Consider the following 22,845-nt stretch of genomic DNA (forward strand, 5'->3'; position numbering starts at 1 on the left):
ATGGGCACTGAAGACAAATGTGAGCCTTCCAGAGAGGGCACATTCATTTATTCATCTCCCCATTCACCCAGCCAGTCATTGAATGGTCACATTGGCATAACTAAAATATGAGATACATTAGGCAATACTTTATAGGTCATGGTTTGCTCATTCATACCTCTAGAACGTAAGGAGCCATGGTAGAAGCTCCACCCATCTTTGACAACTATCTCCTTTCAACTGGCATCAGGGTTGTGACCGTCAATGTCCTACAGGAGTCGAAGATGTCCCATTGAGGGCTGAAAACTTTAAGTTTAAAAATTGGTTGGTATCGGGCTGGAGAGATGGCTCAGCGGTTAAGAGCGGTTGATACCAACCAATTTTTTCCAAAGATTTATTTATTATATGTAAGTGCACTGTAGCTATCTTCAGACACCAGAAGAGGACATCAGTTCTCATTACAGATGGTTGTGAGCCACCAGTGGTTTCTGGGATTTGAACTCAAGACCTATATACTGCAAACCATTCTACAAAATAGAAAAGGAAGCTACACTCCCAAATTTACTCTATGAATGCAGTATTACCCCCATACCAAAACCATTAGGACACACATGCATGGGCGTGCTCGTGCACAGACACACACAGACATACACACACACACACACACACACACACACACACACACACACACATACAACTACAGGCCATTTTTTCCATCGTGAACATAGGTGCAAAAAAGTCTCAGTAGAATCCTTGCAAATTATACTGGAGGATTATTAAGAAGATTGTACACCATGACCAAGTTGTTTTTATTACAGGGATACAAGATTGGTTCAATATATGCAAATCAATAAATGTAATACAACAAATAAATAGACTTTAAATTATATGATGATCTTCTCAACAGATGTAAAAGGGCTCAGACGAAGTTAAACATCCTTTCTGATAAAAAGCCCCAAAGAATCTAGGAGTAGAAGAAACACATTTCAACAGATTAAAGAACGAAGGTGCTAATACAGCAAGCCTTCAGCCAATATAATACTAAATGAGGGAAACCAAGAACTTGTTGCAAATCAGGAACAGAGCAAAGATGCTCTTTTGCTCACTGTTCCTGTACAATACAGTCCTCCAACTATCCACCAGAAAACACTTAGATCTAAAAGCCCTTTAAATAAAGTGGGATACAAAAATCAACCTATGAAAACCAGCAACGTTTCTGTCAACAAGTAATGGATCTTGTATGGCATAAACGAAGAAAAGAATACCATTCACAATTGCTTTTAGAAAAACAAAATATGTAGGCATAAAGGTAACGAAGGAAGTGGAAGAGCTGTGCAGTGAAAACTTTGAAGAAAGAGATCAAAAATGGAGTTTCCATGCCCATACATTGGCAGGACCAACAGTGTAACAATGGCTGTATCATCAAAAGTGACTCACAGAACTAGTGCAATCACCATCGAAATCCCAACTAGACTCTTCATAGAACTAGAAAAAGAATGTACAAAGAGCTCCAAATAGCCTGAGCAATCCCAAGCAGAGTGAGCAATGCTGGAGGCATCGCTACCATCAAACTACACCACAGAGACATAGTAACAAAACCAGCATGGCGCTGGCACAGAAAGAAACATTAAACCACCAATGGCTCCAGTTCCAGGGAATCCAACACCTTTTTTTTTTTTTTTTTGCCTCCAAGAATACCAGGCATACAAACAGCGCACAGACATACATGTAAGTAAAACACCCACATGCATAAAATAAATATATTTTAAAAATTAAACACCAAAACAAACTATCTGGTCAACAAGTGGGCTAATTAACTTAAAAAGTTCTCAAAAGAAGAAACATGCAGCCAATAAATATTTGAAAATGTATTCAACAGCCAGGGCCGTTAGGGAAGTGAAATTTAAAACCACTTTACAATTCCATCCTATCTAATTCACAATGTTTCATTAGGAAAGCAAAGAGTAACACATGCTGTCCAGGATGTGAGGGAAGAGGTGCCCTGTGATGCTGATGGTGGGAACAGACTGGCGCTGTCGCTATGGAAACCACCGTGGATGTCCCACAAGAACTAACCACATGTACCAGCAGCTATCGGCAGCTATACATATGCAAGTCTGAGGTGCGTACCAAGAGAACTCTAATACACCAAGATGATACCTCAGCATCTATGTTTACTCTTCCAGTATTAACAATTACCACGAAACAGACCACTCTAGACGTCCAGCCACCCTAAACGTCCACCCGGTGATGGATTCAGAAAACGTGCTACATATACTCAATATATTTTTACATGATTTTATAGCTTAAATGTTTTTAATTATATTTATTCATTTCTATTTCATGTGAGAGTGTTTTGCCTGCATATATGTATGTGTACCATGTATGTCCAAAGCCCACAAAGGCCAGAACCACTGTGTGTGTGTGTGTGTGTTTGTGTGTGTGCATGTTGGGAATAAAACCTGGGTCCTCTGCATGAGCAACAAGTGCTCTTAACCATTGAGCCACCTCTCTAGCCCATACAAGGAAATTTTAATCACCGGCAAAAAAAAAAAAAGTAAATTATGACAATTCAGGAGAATGGAAGGAACTGGATACTGTTGTGTTAAATGAAACAAGTCAGGCCCAGAAAGACAAATGCTACCATGTCTTCCATATGCAGACTTTAGCTCATAAAAGTATAATGGGGACCACAAGAGGGTGAGTGAACGAAAAGAACTTAACTGAGGAGGAGGAGGAAGATGAGGAGGAGGAGGAAGAAGAGGAAGATGATGATGAGGAGGCAGATGAGGAGGAGAAGAAGGAGGAAGAGGAGGAAGAGGAAGAGGAAGAGGAAGAGGAAGAGGAAGAGGAAGAGGAAGAGGAAGAGGAAGAGGAAGAGGAGAGGGTGTAAGGAAATTCATGTGATGTGAAAGCAGAGTCAGGGCTAATGGGAACCAGAAGAAAGGGGAAGTAAGACTGGGCTGGAGAGATGAGAATACTCGCTGCTCTTCTAGAGGACTCAGGTGAATTCCCAGAACCCACATGGTAGCTCACAGCCCTCTGTTGTTCCATTCTAGATCAGATGCCCGTCTTCTGGCCACCTCCAGCATTGGACATGTACCTGGTGCACAGACATCAATGCAGGTAAAACAAACACACCATAAATCATTTATGTTATAGAAAGAAAGGGAAGAAGAGAAATCTGGAATGGCTTTGTTCATGTCAAAGGAGATTTCAAATTGAAGAGCGCTGCTGTAGTGAAGGGGATAATTTCACAATAACAGAGGTGTCACATAGTCATAAAAACAGCAACTCACATCTCAGGAGGCAAAAACAGAAGAACCAAAGGTTTGAAGCTAGCGTGAACTATACAAGGTCCTGTCTCTGAAACCAAAAGCTGGGGATGTGGCTCAGTGGTACAGAGTTCACAAAGCATAGAAGAAGCTTGGGCTTCCAACCCTAGCACCATAAATAACAACAAAGTAAAATAAAATAATCACTGATACCTAGATACTAACAACAGCTGCAAAACACATGAAAAAAATAATAATAAAATTACAAGGAAAAATAGGCAAGCGCACATTAACAGCCTGAAATTTCAGACAGGAAGATCAGGATAGGTGTAGAGGATTTGAACACTATGAACCCAAATAATCTACTGTCAAAAACATACACTCAACAACAGAAGACTGTATATTTAAATACGCATGAGCATTGAACAAGAGAGACCACTTCAGGCCATAAAGCAATTACCCTAAGTGTAAAAGGATTCAGCCTCAAGGGCAGAATTCGTACTGGCTCCCCAGGGCAGGGAGCAGCTAGGCAAAGGCTCCCCTCACAGTTATTCACTGTGGTAGAACGGTACCCTTGCAGCCATCCCATCCCAAGGCAATATCAGCATCCCTGGCCCTACCCTCAGGACCTGCAGCTGGGACTAGACTTACAATGTGTTACACAAAGATACATTCCTTCTGCAGTGCTCTTAGCCACGTAGTAGTGGCATCTCTGAAGGGCAGTGCAGCTGGCTGCCAGGACTCTCTGCAGCAGGACCCTGCTGTGGTTAGCTTCAGTTGTCAACTTGATACACCCAGAAAGAAGGGACCATAGTTGAGGAGCTTCCTCCTTCAGGTTGGCCGATGGGCATGTCTTGGGACATTTTATTGATTGCTAAGATACAAGGACCATCCCACTGAGGGTAGTACCATCCGCAGAGTGGTGGACCTCAGTGGTGTTAGAAAGGTAGGTGAATATGAACCTGGGAGCAAGCCAGGAAGCAGGGCTCCTCTGAGGTCCCTGCTTCAAGTTCCTGCCTTGGCTTCCTTTGATGAGGGACTATAGGCAGAAAGCTAAATTAAGCCTTTCCTCCCCAAGTGTCTACCATAGCAACAGAGACCAAACTAAAACAGACCCTATGTAGACACGGAGAAACCCACCATTCTACTAAAAGTCCTCAGCAGGAATTAGCGACATGGGCGCCAATGTGTTGAGCTGAAAACTGAAGAACATTTTGGGACAGCAGTGACTTGAGTGGGTGACCTGTCACTTCCTCTGTATTGTGTCACTGTTCCCAAGCTAAAGATTTGAAACCTGTAGCTAGGAATCTCATTCAATTTCCCATTTCTCTCAATTTCACACTCAGAGCCCTGAGGAGTTCTCATGGAGGATACTGAGGGCATCTCTTTACATCATTTCTGTATTCAGCTCTCCAATTCTTTCATAATACTGTTGGGTGTTTTTAAACTAAATCAACATGGCGTGAAGAAACTGCCCTGCACCCGTGGAAGCTGAATACAAGGGCACTAGACACCTCTTTATACAGGGCCCAACCAATGCACTCTTCCCACCTCCCCCTTTAACTAGTGTATGTATTCACTTTACACCCTGATCACTGCCCTGCCTCTTGCTGGTTCTCCCCTCACACAGTCCCTTTTCCTATCCCTTCTCTTCTGAGAGGGTGGAGATCCCCTCTGGGTTACCCACAACCCTGGCACATCCAGGTTGTATCTTAGCAATGGAAGTCTAGGCATATCCTCTCCCACTGAGGCCAGACAAAGCAGCCCAGTTAGGGGACCAGGATCCATAGGCAGGCAACAGATTTTCAGAGAGCCCCACTCCAGTTGACCTGCATGAAGACTGAGCTACACATCTAGGGCCAAGGTCCAGCTCATGTATGCTATCTATTTGGTTGGTAGATCAGTCTCTGAGAGCCCCCAAGGGTCCAGGTTAGTTGACTCTGTTGGTCTTCCTGTGGAATTCCTATTCCCTTCTCTTCCCTCAATCCTTCCCCTAACTCTTCTATAAGACTCTCCAAGCTCCATCCAGTTTTTGGCTGTGGGTCTCTTCATCTGTTTCAGTCAGCTGCTGGGTAGAGCCTCTCAGAGGACAGTTATGCTAGGCTCCCGTCTAGTTGTCCTGGTGGGAGCAGAGTATCATTAATAATGTCAGAGATTGCTGCTTGCCCAAGGGATGGTTCTCAAATTGGGCCAGTTACTGGTTGGCCTTTCATTCAGTCTCTGCTCCATCCCTGCATTTCTTGTAGGCAGGACAAGTTTTGGGTCAAAAGTTTTGTGTGTGAGTTGGTATCCTTATCTCCCACTGGGGGTCCTAGCAGGCTACAGGAAATGGGCACTTCAGGCTCCATAGTGTCACTGCTAGGACAGTGTACTTATAATGTTAAAGAGTAGTGTGATGGTTAGTTTTAACTGTCAAGTTGCCACAATTTAGACTCCCCTGAGAAGAGAGTCTCAGGGGCTGCCTAGGTCATCTTGATCTGACGGTAGGTCTGTAGGGCGTTGTCCTGATCACCTGAAGTGATGTGGGAAGACCCCAGCAGAAAACTGGGGGACACAATTCCTTAGTTTGGGGCTCTGGACTAGATGGGAATAGAGTATGGAGCATCCCTCTCTGTTGTTGACCACAAATGTGATGTGGCTGGCTGCCACCGTGACCTGTCGGTGGTGATGGACTGTAACCCAGAACTGTGAGCTAAAATAAACCCTACTCCTAGGTTGATCTCCATCCGAGAAGTTCATCACGGCAACGGAAACGGAAGTAGGACAAAGGAGGGTGCAGAGCAGTCTGATGCCTCCTTCACGGGGAAGAGTGAGCACACATTCTTGCTTGCCCTACTGCCAAGGGCATGCCACCACCCAGCCAGGTCACAGAGGACTGACTGACTGACTGGCTAATCTTGGGAAAACCAAGCCTCATCGAGAACCTAACTCCTGAGTTGCTGTCCACTAAAGCTACAGGCCCCGGAGGAGCACCAGGGCAGGGTGTGAAGATCAAGCGGGGTATGAGGACACAGCGTTGTTTGTGAGAAGAAAAGCAGCGTGGAACTTTTCACAGAGAGAACTTTTGTATCTGGAAATGTTATTTTCCTAAAATAGGGCTACTCTTCAGCATCTCCAATGATCATGGAAACAGCTGCACTCAGTAAAACCGAGGGTCCCAATGCTTATTGCCTGGGTGTTGAGCTTGACATGGGACCGACCCTGTCTGTCATGTCTACCCAACCCACTGGCTTGATGAAGCCCCCCAGAGGTGGAAGTGGACGTACACCAAGTGACGTGGACAGTTAGCAAAGGATTCTTGCTGCCCGGCATCTCAAATGTGTTTGCCCTGTACCAAGAAATGGCTCCAAAGATCACTCAGGAGTCTGTTATGTCCTTAAATCTATTCTTGTGCCCAAAGCTTGTCAGTAGACAGGGAATTTAGAAAGACCAAGGTCCAAAATACCTGGAGTAATACCTGTATAAGTTTAGTACCATATGGAACCCAAATGTCAGGCACTAAGAAACTAGAACTTGTGGTTGGTCCCTCCCGTCACTCTGGGCTCTGCAGGACCTGTTGTTTACATCACCCACGCTCTGACTAGTACACATAAGATTTGATTAATCATGACTTGTTTTTAATTTCTACCAAGTCTTAAGATTATTTAGTGTCTTTCTCTTCTTATTTTGTGCTATTATGAGAAACCTCCATTTTGAAAGCCTACAGTTGCAAAACTTGCCCTTGAGAATCCCCCCTCAAAAAAGCCTTATAGTTAATGTAATGTTTGCATCTGGAGATGCAATTTAGCTGGGGGTGGGGGTCGAGTACAGAATGCGGGAGGCAGGCTTGTAAATATCTCAGGAAAATATTTTGTCTTATACGGAACACGTAAAATATGCTCTTTAATTTAGCCATTATGTTTAAAAGATAGCAATGCTCTTTTAGAGCTAGGCAATTATTAAAGTTTCTGAAATTCCTGTCCTCTTTTTTTTTTGTAATAGACCTACCAATGTTTGAATTATGATTATTCATTTTGTGCTCAAAGTATAAATTTTCTTCTTCTCTTCCCAACCTCCCTTGCGGAAAAGGAAGTGAGTTTCAGCTGAGGCATTGAGCTGATGTCTAATATTTCATAAGCCTTTGAGATGTGTAACTTAATACTTGGATACGTGCTAATTTGTTTTATAATGTAATCAATAATACGGTGTTATGTGTTAATTAGTTCAACCACACATATATGACACATGTACACACACACACACACACACTGTCTGGGAATGTGTGGTTACAGTTCTGTGGGAAAAATAATTTGCCAGTGTTCTCTGACTCATAAAAAAATTAATGTAGGAGCTCAAACATCTAAATAACAATGGAATACATTGACCATAAAAAGAGACTCAAGTCCTATAAAGCTACTTCTCTGACGACAATAAACCTGACTCACAAAGCAATGACAGAATATTTGGGAAAATACCCAAATATTTGAAAGTAAAATATAGTAGTTCACCTTACCTATGGGGGATATGTTCTGAGACCCCAGTGGATGTCTCAAATCAAACTCTGCATATACTGTATTTTCCCCATATATACACACCCATGGTAGAATATATATCTGTGGCAATATATATTCCCCATAGATACACTAGGAACAATTTGAGCTCCAGGTACAGTGAGAGACATTGCCTAAAAAAGACAAGGTAGAGAGTCTTTTTGACAGTGTCAACCTCTGTCCTCCATACACCAATACATAGGCATGTGTGTGCATACACGCATGTATACACACACACACACAGACACACTTGATCATACTGCATTTGGGTGAGAACATGAAGCAAATGAAACTCTTATACACTGTAGTCAGAAATGTGAAATTGTAAAAATTCTTTATAAAACATTCTGGCAGTTTCTAAAAAAGTTAAACATACGCCTACTGTATGACCCACCCGGCCATTCCAATTCTTGTGTGTTTTTCCAAGAGAAATGAAGCATATGCCTGTGTAGAAATCTGCACACAAATGTTTCCAGGAGCTTTATTTGTGATAGCCATAAGCTGTCCAGCAACGGGTGGATGGGTGAGTTGCCTTATGTCTGTCTTTACACTGGAAAGCCACTCGGCAGTAGAGGCTGGGAGCATTAACTCTTGCTAAAACCTAGGTGGATCTTAAAATAATTATGCTGAGTGAAGGAAACCACTCATACCCCAGTCAGAAAAGCACATAGGCTATTGATTCTATTTCTATGAAATTCTAGTCTCCACAGAGCAATTTGTGTGACCGGGGAGGATTGCGGACTCTTGCCTACTTTGCAGGGCAGGAGATGACAGTAAAGATCCCGAGGGGAAGGAAGGGGCTTCTGTGTGTGTTCAGGAGGAAAGTTCCTTAGACTGATTTCAAACTCAGCACCGTTTATTCGGATGAAGCCAAACAAAACACAATTCGTGAGTGTAGGCAGCTCCCAGAAGCAGAGCCAGCTCTAAAGACTCCAGCCCACTTTGAGAGCAAAACAGCATTTGGAGAAGAACAAAATCGAGGGGCATAAACCAGGTGCTTAGCCCAGTTCATCATCCAGTCAACTGGTAACAGCTCAGCGGACTGGCTGCAGAAAACCCTGAACACACCAAAGCTCCGTCTCTGTGATTAGACTCTACAGTATTAGTGCTGTGCTCAGTTGACCCGGTGCAGGTGCCCAGTGCAACATCAGGGGACCTTTGCCACCTCCTGTTTCTCACGGGTGATGGGCTTTTCTTCACCCTGATGGTTACGAGGACTCACAGGTGTGTGTGCATATGTTCAAAATTACCAACCGACACACGGAACGTGTGTAGTATATTTTATAGTAAATCGAGCCTAGCAGTGGTATTTTTAGGGAAAAAGAAGAGGCTAAAAATGAGAGATGGTACTCTACCTACTCCTCAGCCCATGGCCCAGGAGATAGAGTGCTTGCCTTGCATGCATAAGATACTGGCTTCATTCTGCTATTTTAAACATGCACTTTAAAATCTTGTTATAAATCTTTTGGTGTTCCTGAGGGGGAAAAAGGAGGGAGGCATCAAGTCCTGGGAGTCTGGAGATAGACTACTAATAAACTCCCAATGACAAATCCCAAATTCCTTTAAGTTATATGCGGTGTCCTGAAAATACACATTATTTCCTATTGCATGGCTGATCTGGGTTGGTTAACTGTATGATAATCCTATTATCAGCTATCACTTAAACCATGTAACACACACACACACACACACACACACACTTTGACCATACCCACAAATCCTAAGTTAGATGGGTTAGTGGGTACAACAAAATGTATACAGTTTTGTGGCTTTCTTTCTTTTTCTCTTTTCTTTGTTTTTAACTTTGTTACGTTTCTTTATTCACTGGGTGGGTATTGCCACATCACACACTTGTGCAGGTCAGAGTGCATGTCTGAGCAGCTGGTTTTCCCCTCTCACCAGGTGGGTCCTAGAGATAAGCTCAGGTCATCCGGCTTGGCAGCAAGTGCCTGGTCCACAGACCCTTCTTGCTGGCAGCCATCTTTGTGGCTTCCCTGCCCCTGGCACTTCTCAGAAGCATAACTTCAGCTTCCACCTGCACACCCACAGTCCCCGATCCTCTTTTGTCCATCATTTGTCCAGAAAGGATACTTAGTATCTTTGTTGTTCTGATTGAGCCGGGCAGATACTGTAGAAAACCTTTTTGACTGTTTCCTTGTCACCAAATTATATAAAGCTTCTGAATTATAATCACAGACTGCCGTCTTCATGCCATAGTCCTAGCTACAGAGGAGTGCTGGGAGAAAGGACAGTATAGTCACCCTGTGAACACACACACCTGGGATTTCAGTCACAGCTGATGTTTCTTGTGATGGTAAAAAAATAAATAAATAAAAAATAGTGAGCACAACCAACAAAGAGTCTGACCATTTCTCACTTTTCTCAGAAAAGTCTGACCCTTTCTAGGATGAGCAGTCGGTACCATTACGATGCTTCATATGTAAGGGTTTCAAATACATACAAAGCTCACGTCCTCTAGAATTGAGGTAATAATGAAAACACATCTCATTTTGAACCATGCAAAGTTGATAGAAATAAGCTCAAGTCTGGCTAAAGCTGTTTCGGCTTGTCAGGGAAGGATTACTTAGGGGTCTAATTTCTTCAGGACTTTTTCTTTCCCCTTTCCCCAGACCTTGTAAAAGCTCAATGCTGCCTATCCTCAGAGCACTTTGCATGTTTCAAAGAACTTTGCAAACAACAATCTCATGAAAATACAGGTTCTCACAAATAAGACCCGGATTGGGATCCAAGCATCTGCCTTAGCCAGGTATGCTAACACACGTTGCTGGTCCCAGGCTAGCAAGGGCTAACAAGCAGTTGTTCTCAAAGTAGGGTACCATGGCCTATAGCATCAGTGGCACCTGGGAACTTGGAAGATGTTTGAGTTTAGGGGCCCGATGTCAACTTGACAAGATGTACCTGGTTGATAAACCTCTAGGCGTGTATGTGACGGAATTTCTAGATGGGGAAGAATCCACTGAGGTGGAAGATGCACCCTAACTATGGTGTTGGTCCCTTCCATGGACTGGGATCATGGAGGAGGCAAGCTGAGTCCCAGCTTGGGTCAACTCTGCTTCCTGACCACAGATGCAATGTAATCTGACGACAGATACTCTCAGTTCTTCCTCCCATGGCGGATCATACGCTCAAACCCTGGGCCAAAATAAACTCTTCCATCCTATGTTGCTTTTTTTGCTGGGTGTTTTTCCCCAACCCTCACAGCAATGAGCAAGCAACTAATGCAGGACCCTCTCCCCATTTCCTGAGTCAGAATGTCTGGTGGTGGTGGGGGGAGGGGAGCCCAGCCATCACCAACAGCAGACCCTTGGGTGGTTCTGATGTGAGCCAGCATATTCCAGAGCCACTGGCAGAGGGGGGGGGAGGGAGGGAGGGAGAGAGGGAGAGAGAGAGAGAGAGAGAGAGAGAGAGAAACACAACCTGAACACAGCTGGTGGGAAGCAGCTCATTTCAAAGGTCTAAGGGAAAAAAAACATGGAAACTTCAGAAGAAAGCCTAGTTACACAGGGCTATTTTAAACCACAATGTGTTTATGTGTTCCAAGAGACCTCGTCAGCTCTAATTTTATTTTTTTTATGAAAGAAAATACCAGCCAAACTCTCAAGCATGCAGACATTCTTGCTGACAAGGTACAGTGTGTGCTACACCATCCTAAGCCCCTTCACATGTTTATAATAAACATAACGCAGCCTTCTTCTTTGGTCAAGCCCTCCTCCATCAGCAGCCCCATGTTAACTGAGAAGGCACAAAACCTACCTACCTTAAATAATGCTTGAGAAATGTTACAAAATGGCCAGGAAAAAAACACAACATGGGGCCCATGGTTGCAGCCCATGTGGAAAGGCTCTTTTTAGCAAACACAGGTCTCTCTCAGACTCCACTATTGAATCAAAATCACACCAATATCTCCAGGGGACATGCGGGCATTGACTGGTGTCAGAGAAGTTGCCCAAACCTGTTGCCATTGTTGTCTTAAGCCCCTCCCACCGTGACTTTCTGTCTGGCCTTATGATCCCGTGAGCCTTCTCTGTGCCTCTGCTTACCACCTCATGGAAGTATGCACGGAGGTGGAGACATCCACTCACAATCACGCCAGACTGATATACTGGCTCAGGAGATGCTCCTGTGAATGGCCGAACAGCCTCGACTGCATTCTTAACTTGGACAGGGAAGTGAATGGGTTATAGAATTTCTTCTAATTTATAGATTGAGGAGGAAAAAAAGCTAAATGAACTATTTAAGGGCAAAGCTTATCATTGGCAAAGGACTTAACCAAAAAGTGTGCTTCTTCTCATTACTGTAACATCACATCACCTGCAAATCCCGAGAGGAAAACTTCCAGGGAAATTTGGGAAGTGATTGTGACAGTCTGCTCCTTATTCAAAACTCAATTTAGTTTTTTAAAATTTGATTAGGGGTTTTTGGTCTTGTTTTTCTTATATGTACCTGTAGTATAGATGTGGACACATGTAGATGTGTTCATATGTATCATGGGTGTGTATGTGTGCATGTGTGTGCTCACTTGCGCACATACACTCAAGTGTATAGGCCTCAGGAGTCTTCCTTAGTCTCTCTCCCCATATTCATTGAGGCAGGGTCTCTCAATTGAACCCACAGTTCATGAACACAGGTTAGTCTAGCTAGGCTGCTTTGGGGACCTCTCTCCATCTTCCTGGCAATGGAATTAGAGGTGGGCCACCATGCCCACCTAGCATTTACATGGGGTTCTGTAGATCTCAAGTCTGGTCTTCATGCTTAGATGACAAGTACTTTATCCTCTGGGCCACCTCCCCAGGCCTGGTCTTCAGTCTTTATCGGCAGATATACACATTGTCCACGGCACTTGCTTTATTAGCAGTTCTCCCCAAATGCGCCCCTTCCTGTCCCCTCTCACCCCTCTCCTCCCGGAGTTGTCCCTTCACTTCATTTTACAGCAGTAAATTAGCATCAAGACTCACATTCTCCAAGACTTACGGGCACCCCTGCTTTGCCCCTGTGTGGATAGTCATCTTCTCTCTTCTTTCTTCCTATGCAATGTACACAGTAAGTGAAGGCAGTGGGGGGAGATGGGCAGGGTGGGTAGGGAGCAAGACACAAGGAGCCTCTATGGGAATGTCAGCTGAGACCCTTGTTGTGTGCACTAACCAAAACCATTGGCTCTAAAGGAAATAAGAAAGGCATGCCCCCCGATGCCCGCCCCCAGTGCTTTGTAGATAGTGCCTTTTCTTAGTAGATTTAAGGTTTATGCAACTCTACAAGAAGCAAGCCAATCATCAGCACCTTTGCAGCCCCACTCCCACTTTGTGACTCTTACCTTTGATTATTTGAAATTGGATATCTCTAACTTTTCCACTGATCTGTGATGTCACTGCTATGCCTGCCAGGCGGGACTACAACCATAATCTACGCTGCCTGTGTTCTGACTGACCCAGCCACCGGCTTCCTGTCTTTCCCTCTCTCAAGACTCCTTATTCTCCGAGATACAACCCTGACATCAGGACAGCTGATAAGCAGGGAATGTCTGAGAAGCACTGAAGTGAGGCGCGCGTGTGTCTCACTAGAAAACTAGAAATGAGGAGCATTAGGGAGGAAGGCGTGTGGAAAGGCAGGTAGGTCTGAAGCTGGGCTTCTCGTGCCAGATGTGAAGGCAAACGAGAAGTTCTTGAAGGAAATGAGAAGTCTACTCCAGGGAACACACGCACGAGAAGATGGGAAGAGCTGACCACTAGGGCAAACCTCATTGCTGTTTTTTTTTTTTTTGAAGATAGCAGCCATCAGTATGGAGGTCAGACCCTCCTGCAGCAAAAAAGAGGACAGCTTACCAAAGGCTCAGGTGATTAGTAGAGTGTTTCTGGGGGAGGAGGGAGGGAGAGGGAGGAGGGAGGGAGAGGGAGGATGTAAGCAGATACCCACACGTGAAAGTGTGGAGACCAGGGATCAACATCAAGTGTCTTCCTCTGTCACTCTTCTTCCCCACTCCTTTTTTAAAAAATTATTTTGTTTTATGTGTATTAGTGTTTTACTTGCATGTATGTGTTTCACATTCCTGTGAGGGTTGGAGAGAGAATCAGATCCTTAGAACTGGCCTTACAGACAGCTGTGGGTATTCGGAACTGAACCCGGATCCTCTGCAAAAACAAACAAACAAACAAACAAGCAAAAAACCACGAGTGCTCTTGTGGGCTAGGACATCACTTCAGCCCCTCCTCAGGGTGTGTGTGTGTGTGTGTGTGTGTGTGTGTGTGTGTGTCTGTGGTGGTTTGAATGAGAATGCCCTTCACCACAGGCTCAGATATTTGAATGGTTACTCAACAGGGAATGGCACTACTTGAAAAGAATTAGGAGGTGTGGCCTTGTTGGAGAAAATGTATCATTGGGGGTGTGCTTTGAGGTCTCAGAGACCAGGCCCACTGGCTCTCTTTCTTCCTGCTGCCTGTGGATCTGGATTAAAAACTCTCAGCTCCTCCAGCACCATCTCAGCCTGCATGCCCCCTGCTGCTATGACAATGGACTAAACCTCTGAGTTTGTAAGTCAGTCCCAGTTAAATGCTTTCCTTTATACAAGTTGCCTTGGTCATGGTGTCTCTTCCCAGCAATGGATCACTGACTAAGACAAGGTCCCTCTTTGAACCTAGCTCTCTGATTGGGTTAGGCTGGCTGGCCAGCAAGACACCCACGCCACCCCCCCCCCCCCGGCCCCATCTGCTTGTCTCTGCTCTGTGCCCTGGTAGATCCATATCCCTGCCTAGCTTTTCAATGGGTGCTGCTGCTGTAGTTCAAGTCTTCATCTTTGGAGAGCAAGGGCTTTCCCCACTGAGCCATCGGCCCAGAGCAAACCACTAGCATTCTTCAGCAATATGTTTTATTACGTTATGTCATCTTTCCATCACTGTGACAAGAAAACCAGGACATACTTATTTTGACCCAGGGCTTCAGAGGTTTGTGCTGAGGGTCACATGACTCCATTCTTTCTGAATCTGTAGTAAGGCAAGGAATCGTGGCAGAGAGGGCATGCGACAGCGAACTGTGCTTCTCATGTGAGCAGAAAGAAAGCAATACACTGAGAGAGAGAAATCACAGACAGACAGGCAAGTAGACAGACAGACAGAGATAGGGAAGAAAGAAGGAGAGCTTGATTGATTCTGGAGTCAAGATATAACCCTCAAAGACATGAGCTTAGTGATCTTCATCCTCCAATTTGGCTCCACATCCTAAGAGACCTTTCTGTCATCAAGTCCTCAATAGATTGACCATTGTTGAGGTTATCACATTCCTAATCAATAACATTAACAGTTGTTTTTTTTTTTTTTGACATAAAACCTAGTGCATACTTTATAGACTACAGTACACCGTAAACACTTTGGTATGCATTGCCAAACCAGGAAAACACCATGTGACTCACTTCCCTGCAATGCTGGCTTCACTGTGGTGCTCTGAAATAGAACCCACAATACTTCCACAGTATGCATGGACTTAGTGCTTTCTCTGTAATGGAAAACAAAACCAAATAAAACCAGAAACTGCTACTCATCTGTCAAGGCGCCCCGGGAGCCTTATTTCTTAATCCTTAAACAGAGGAAATACCCAAGTAACCTTACTAAATCGTTCCCTGAGTCTGTCTTTAAAAGGCTTCTGCTGGGTTGGGTGTGATGTCATTTGCCTTTGAACCAGCACTTGGGAGGCAGAGGCAAGTGGAGCTCTGTGAGTTCAAGACCGGTCTGGTCTACATGGCAAGTTCCAGGCCAGCCTGGGCTACAAAGTGAGACCCTGTATCAAGAAATGAATGGATTAATAAAGTAATTAATGAATTAAAGGGTGCTGTTCCATGCAGGACAAATCTTCCAACCTAATCTGCTACCTCAATCTGCCCTAGCTACAAAGAACATATGGAGAGAAAGACATTACTTATCTTTTAGGTAAGTGTTTCTCTAAGTTTGCTAATATATTAAAATGCCCTGGGGAGCTTTAAAACAAACAAAACAAAAAAAAAAAAACATTCTTTGGCCAGACCCTACACCATGTTACCCTACCTTTTCAGGGCCTCCAAGTGCCTTTGATGCATATCCAAGCTAGAGAAGCACTCACCCTGCCATCGATGCCCGTGTCCCACCCACCCTTGGTTCCACTCACCCAACATTTGCCCCCTTCTCCCCACGTAGCAGACGGCAGACTCTGGGGGAGGGGCGCTGGGGGGGTAGTCTCACCCAGTTTCATGCAGCTCATCTAAGACAGCTGTTTTGACCCAGAACATGGAGCTTGCAGTGTTCCTCTATTTAATAAAGAAATTCTTTCTCACCTTCTTCCCATCCCTTGCCATTATAGTAGAACCTGTAGAGAGGCAGCGCTGCACTCCAGCCAGAGCAGTAAAGGCCAGCCCTTTCGCCTGAGACAGATGCCCTCTGTCCGGTTCCCCCCTTCACTCTTGCACGGCAGGCCTAATGAGTTGAGCCTGGCACAGCTTTTCTTTGTTTCCCATTTTGGTTTTTGTTTTTAATAGTAAAAGGACACTGCAGTTGGAAATCCACTCTCAGAAACCTTTCTTCAAGCAGTCCCTATGAGAACACAGTAGTATTTCCTTTTTATGACCAGTTGAAGCTGATCAGAGCGCTCCCTCCTCCCAAGCCACAACATTCGGAACCCAGGACTACTTCTTGGCAGGCTGAGTGGAGCCCAGGACATGGAAGAACATTTTATTTTAATTCTGGAGCCTCCAGGTTCTTCACTCTCAGCAGATAATTCGGCCTTTTCCATTATGTGGGGGCACAGAAAATGCCACAATAAAACTTTAGCCAATGATGTACTGTTAACTGATCCTTGCTCAAAGTTCCTCTGTGTGAACTTCTAGAAGTTTCCAGGCTGTCTCGTGACAAACACAGCTTGGTGAGGTTACCAAGGCCCTTCCCTACGTTTGTTCTTCTGTTCAGCAGCTGCTCTTGGCCAGCCAACCCTGTTCCAGAGCTTTCTCTGGTCTAATCTCTCCCGTGTATTTGACTTTTATGTATTCACAAGACGGCTCTTCGAAAAGAACTGCTCCCCAGCCCCCAAAAGGCATCGGTGTCATGACTGTTAACACGAGAAGATTTATATTCACACCCTCAGGAATGTGCATTATACATCACAAACCGTTAGTACAAAAGAATTCAAGTAACATATTCAACCCCAGAATTTTGGGTGTTTATGATAAATGACCACATCATTAAAGATGAAGATTAAAGAGTTGTCAAGAACAGCACACTTGTTTGGGCCTGTTCCCAATATGCTGACAGTCTTTGCTAAGGTCATCAGAGACAAAGGGCAGCCACCAGCCAAAGTACTACAGGTAAGAAGTGTCCAACGCATCCAAACACCTGCTGTTTGTTTACAGCATGGTCTAGGGCCTCAAGATCACAGAGCCCTCAACTGTATCCTCAGGTCAGTCTCTGTCATTAGTCACATAGCTAAATGTAACTAGTAATGATGGCTTTTCACTGGGTTGTGAAGATTAAAGTACTTAGAAAGTACTGAGGAGTGGGGGTTTCGGAGAGGGGCTCAGTTGGTAAGGTACCACTGGCATTCAAGTGCAAGGACTTGAGTTTGAGTGCCAGCATCCAGGTGAAATGGCAGGTGTTACAGTACATGCCTGTAACCCCAAGTGCTGGGGAGGCAGGGACAGAAGGCGCCAAGTGGCAGGCTCCAGGCTCAGTGAGAGACCCTGTCTCAAACACTGAAGTAAAAGGAGAACACACTCACACACACACACACACACACACACACACAGAGAGAGAGAGAGAGAGAGAGAAAGTGAGCAGTGACTATATACATCACTTCAAGTGACCTTGACCATTCATTTATTTTGTGTGTGTGTGTGTGTGTGTGTGTGTTGGGGTCTTGCTCCATAGTCCAGGGTGGTCTTGAACTCCCAGAGTCAAGCTAACCTTCTGCCTCAGCTTCCTGAGTAGCTAGAAATATAAGCATGCATCGACATGCCTAGCTCCAGAGGGATTTTAAAGGGATAGTGAAACCCAAACAAATCCAGGAGGAAGAGGTGCCTCACCCATGAACAGAGGGATTAAACAGATTTTTTCCTTGTTTGAAATGCAAAAATGGCTGTCCTTTTTTCTAGTTTAAAATTTTGCAGGGTTCCCATCACCAGAAAAATCACAAGTAAGCATAAAATCAAACTCATTATTATGATATGACCCTTAGTCGATATCTTTGGTCCTCCCTACCCCTAAATTTAATACCAAATTCATTTCCCCACAAAGCCTTTCCAAGATGCCACAGGGTGCTGCTTCCTTCTCTGGGGGCCACTCTGCTGACACACTCCTATCAAAGTACGAGAAAGCACTTCCCAGAGGGCCTGCCTCACACACCCATGATAAGTCCTTAAGAGGAGGTTAAGAAGATGGACAATGATTCCCTGTTGAATCTTTGTAGAGCCAGCATTCAACCTAGCACTGGACACATGGTGGACTCTTTAAAAAGGTAGATGAATGAATGGAATGATGGATAGATCGATGTATGGATGTATGTGTGGGTGAGTGGGTGGATGGCTGGATAGATGGATAGATGGGTGGGTGGATGGATGGATGGATAGATAGATGGGTGGGTGGGTGGATGGATGGATGAACAGATGAAGAGATAGACAGATGGATAGATGGTCCATAGCCATGACACAAGTAGGCAACAGAACCAAAGCAGCTTGCTTTGTCTTCCTCCTCTTGGTTAAATTGTTTTTCCTTTGATCCCTCCACTGCCTTTGCTGGGCTATGGGTGACGCCTCAGAAAACACTGGTGACGAGCTCGCAGCACCCAGGATAGACTGCCAGACTGCCTTCAGCCATGTGTTTAAAGGCAAACAACAAGCCCAGCACCATGCACATCAGTTTGGGCCCATGTTTAATACCAGACTCTGAGATACCTGACTAAGAAGAGAAAAATCTATTAGCTAACTCTGTTCCTTCGTGAAAGGTGTCTTAATCTAAAACTGTCACAATAGTAAATATAATTAGATAACTATAATAATACCGTAGACCACAGTTTATTACCATCCTTTCTTCCGAGGTTTTCAATTGGAACGGAAAATGCAATTACTAATTAAATTAGACAACAGGAGGTATCATTTTCCAAATGGAACCCTAGTGATATAAATGAGTTACTGCAGCTTCTCCGATTTCTCACTGTCACCCAAAGAGGGAGTCATTGACTTGGCTAGAGCTAACCCAGAAAAACAGGTCTGAATGATGCTTTTGCTCTGTGACTCGAATACAATTAATCTATGCAGTGTGTGGGTGGTGAGCGTCGCCACTGAAAGCCCACAGGGACATTCAGGCCCAGTTAACCTGCTCCAAGAGCTCTGTGGACCCAGGAAGACAGAGAAGCATAATCTAGTCTTGATCTGGCCGAGAAGAACCAGGATTCCTGCCTTGCAGGGATTTGGGTAAAAGAGTTCAAGAGTTTTAAAGCAGAGGCTGGCTGGGTTGGCTTCCACTTAAATCGCTGCACTGGGGAGGCTGAGGCAGGAGGATTGCCGTAAGTTTGAAAGACCAGTTTGGTACATAGTGAGTTCCAGGTAGCCTGGACTACAGAGTGAGACCTTGTCTCAAAATAAACAGAACAACAACAACAAATAGAAAAAGAAAAAAAAAGGAAATAAAAAGAAAAGAAAAAAAAATAACTTAAGCAATAAAAATAATGCAGGAGGCAGCCATCTTTACAGGCCAGAGAATGTTCTGTTTTCTTTCCTGTTTTTTGGTTTGTTTTAATCTTTTACTAGTTGTATAGCAGAATGCACCAAACTTTACTTGGGTTCCAGTAGAAACCTTTTCCAAATAACACTCTCATAGCATTCTTGTTTTCCACGCTGTAATATGAACCCAAGGCTTGCTAGTACATACTAGGTAGGTGCTCTACCACTATGCTACATCCCGCTCCCCCAAACAGTGCTTTCAAAAGCACAGGACGAGGGCCTAGTTTCTCTGGTTGTTTTATTTATTTAGGGTTTTATTTATTTGTTTATTTAGGGTTTTATTGCTGTGAAAAGATACCAGGACCAAGGTAGCTCTTAATAAAGGAAAACATTTAACTGAAGCTGGCTTACAGTTTCAGAGGTTCAGTCCATTGTCATCATGGCAGGAGCATGGCACAGTGCAGTCAGACATGGTGCTGGAGAAGATGCTAAGAGTTCTGCCTCTTGATCCAAAGACAGCAAAGAGTGACTGTGTGCCACACTGGGCACACTGAGCATAGGAGACCTCAAAGCCCGCCCCCCCACAGTGACACACTTTCTCCAACAAGGCCACACCTTCTAACTCTGCCACTCTCTATAAGCTAAGCATTCAAACACATGAGTGTATGAGGACCAGTCATATTCAAACCACCAGAGTGGTCAAATAGAAATTCAGAACACGTGACGCACGCCTTTAATCCCAGCACTTGGGAGGCAGAGGCAGGTGGATTTCTGAGTTCGAGGCCAGCCTGGTCTACAGAGTGAGTTCCAGGACAGCCAGGGCTATACAGAGAAACCCTGTCTCGAAAAAAAAAAAAAAAAAGAAAGAAAGAAAGAATCTATAAACCACCCACTCCCTCCTTATTTTGAGGACTTGGTCACAACTTAAAGGGGGACTCCAACTGTGGAGACACAAGAGGGTTCTGCAGCTCACACTCACAGTCATAGGAGCACAACTTAAAGATGTGGGTATCAGCCTTACTTTCCATACTGGTCAAGTGAGAACAACAATACCCGGGCTCTGAAGGTGAGTGTCCGGACTGAGAAAAGCGAGTTAAGTCATTCCACATGTTCCGGAACTGTGGCATGAGACACCAGTGACTGGGGGAGCCCGACACGGTTAGTCTACTGGAGGTCCCATTCTTATAATAAAACAAAAAATACAAGCAACCTGGCCAAGTAGGAAAAGAAAAGGAAAAAAAAAAAAGTCATACCAAAATGGAAGAGAGGTTACAGGAAAAGTCCCTCCAGCCAAATTTCCAAGGAAATGAGTTTAATATGAAATTACAAAAGCAGAGCCCTGGGCTGTTTGTACTTTTCTATGAAATTTGATATCCAAATAGCACAATGTATCAGCAGAAGAGAGAAAATGCAAAGAACAGCAATGCTTTGAGTCCCTTTCTTGCTCCACACCTTCACAAACGACCCGGAGTGTGTGTGTGTCTGTGTGTGTGTGTCTGTGTGTGTGTGTCTGTGTGTCCTAATACTTTTAGGATCTAGGATACTTCTGAGCCAATACTTTCAGATAGACACCAAGGCAGGGGAGAAGAAAAAGTGGGGTACATGGTTAGATCAGGACCTAGCAATAGATGCTGCCCCAACCAAGCAAACCAATTTTTACCACTGTCTTTTAGACTATGTGCTCAATTCAGATCTAAAACTCAAGCTAGAGTTTCACCAGAAAATAATCTGGAATCAAGAGATGCCTGTGCACCTAAAGCAACCAGTTAGGAAGGACCAAAGAGGCCTCTGACTTCGAAAATCAAATTTGGGGAGGCTAACGTGTCCAGAAGGGTGCTGCTGCTCACAGAAGCTGGCCAGAATACTGCTGCATGCAAGTGAATCAGACAGGGTATGGGGCAGGGTATGTGTGTGTGGGGGGTGTTATGCAGAGAGCTTTGGTTATAAGAAGGAGGTATCTAGAAAGTTTCTGGAGCATGAAGGAACTCAAAGAGTAATTGAAACAACAAACAAACAGGCTGAGTGGCCTAGCTAGTGGCCTAGCACTGCACGAGCCCCGAGTTTTGAACTACAGGCTAAATCAAAGGCCTCTGACCACAGTCTCTCTCTCTCTGACCTCCGGACCCTCCAGCTCCCTATCCTCCAGGGCAGGCCGGAAACTATATTCCTTTTCCTGAAGGTAAACAAACAAACAAACAAACACCACCATCAACAACAACAAAACAAAAACAGGAGTTAGAATCCTTCTCTCCCAGAGCTAGTCATAAACCTACAAATATTACCTCTACTTTCTGTATAGGAGATAAGCCATAAAAAAAAAGTATAATGTTGTGCCCTTCTGTGGCTGTCACTTGTTCACCAGACCTGCATTCCAAAAGGCTCCTGCCTGCCACCAGGAATGTGGTAGATGACAGAGAAAACCTGAGGGTTTCCCTTCCCTGGAAAGCATCACCTTCAGGTCACATTGCTTTTCTAAATGACATTTCTACCTGTCTGTCCATGCTTTGTGTCTGTCAGCATAGAGACACTGTCACCGGGCCTTTATGCCTTCATTTCTGAAGGTGCCATGTCACACAGGATTTGAATAAATTAATCTGCCATGCTTTTCCAATCCTGCCTTTAAAAAAAAAAATAAAAACAAAGAGTTATTTACTTTATTTATATGAGTACAGGTCACTGTCTTTGGGTGTACCAGAAGAGGGCATCAGATTCCATTACAGACGGTTGTGAGCCACCACGTAGTTGCTGGGAATTGAACTCAGGACCTTTGGAAGTGTAAGTAGTCAGGGTTCTTAACCGCTGAGCCATCTCTCTAGCACCCCTGCCTTTTGTTACAAGGCTGTAGACCACCCCCTTTCACCCCTTCATCTAGATTTTGGTTGGTTTACAATCATGAAAAGCCTCACCAGGCAGGTCTCTCTGCTGCAATACAACTCAATTGGTAACAGTGGGCCAGACTTCCTGTTTCATTCACGTGTCTTCTTTCTGTTAACAGGAAGAACGCAGTCATTCCAGAGTTACCAGCCATCCTTCAGCAGATGAAACCTGCCACCAAATGGTCTCTAATATGTCCCGATCACCTACTATCTCATCATATTTCTGCTTTGTTGTTGGGCTGTGGTGTCCCCCCACCTTTAACAATGTCACTTCATGGAAATACAGACCTCTCTTGCTCCTAGCACCCACAACAGGTATGTGTGACCTATTGGTTGGACAGCAATGGAACTATTTGGGGAAAACAGGCACTTCCCTCTTTTCATGCATGGCACACCCCTAGTTTTGGTGGGACAGGGCAAGACAATGCAGAGGTTCCTCCATTGTGTACTCTGGTTGAGGCCATTTCAGGTTTAACTAGAATTTGATCTCCTTAGCGGAG

At 44.5% G+C, this 22,845-nt stretch overlaps 1 protein-coding gene across 6 annotated transcripts in view; it reads right to left on the reverse strand.

Moving 5' to 3' along the window:
• Foxn3 (forkhead box N3) overlaps positions 1-22,845 on the reverse strand; it is a 370,218-nt gene that overhangs the window by 286,235 nt on the left and 61,138 nt on the right. For 2 of the 6 annotated variants that reach the window (XM_029484506.2, XM_029484505.2), the window contains exon 2: positions 22,376-22,454. The exons of the other annotated variants lie outside the window; for them this stretch is intronic. The gene's annotated coding sequence lies outside the window, so the exon portion shown is untranslated. The remainder of the gene's footprint in view (positions 1-22,375; positions 22,455-22,845) is intronic. 6 annotated transcript variants of the gene reach the window in all.

This window comes from Mus caroli, unplaced genomic scaffold (genome assembly GCF_978045245.1).
Source record: "Mus caroli unplaced genomic scaffold, Mus_caroli_1 scaffold_14, whole genome shotgun sequence".
NCBI classification, from domain to species: Eukaryota; Metazoa; Chordata; class Mammalia; order Rodentia; family Muridae; genus Mus; species Mus caroli.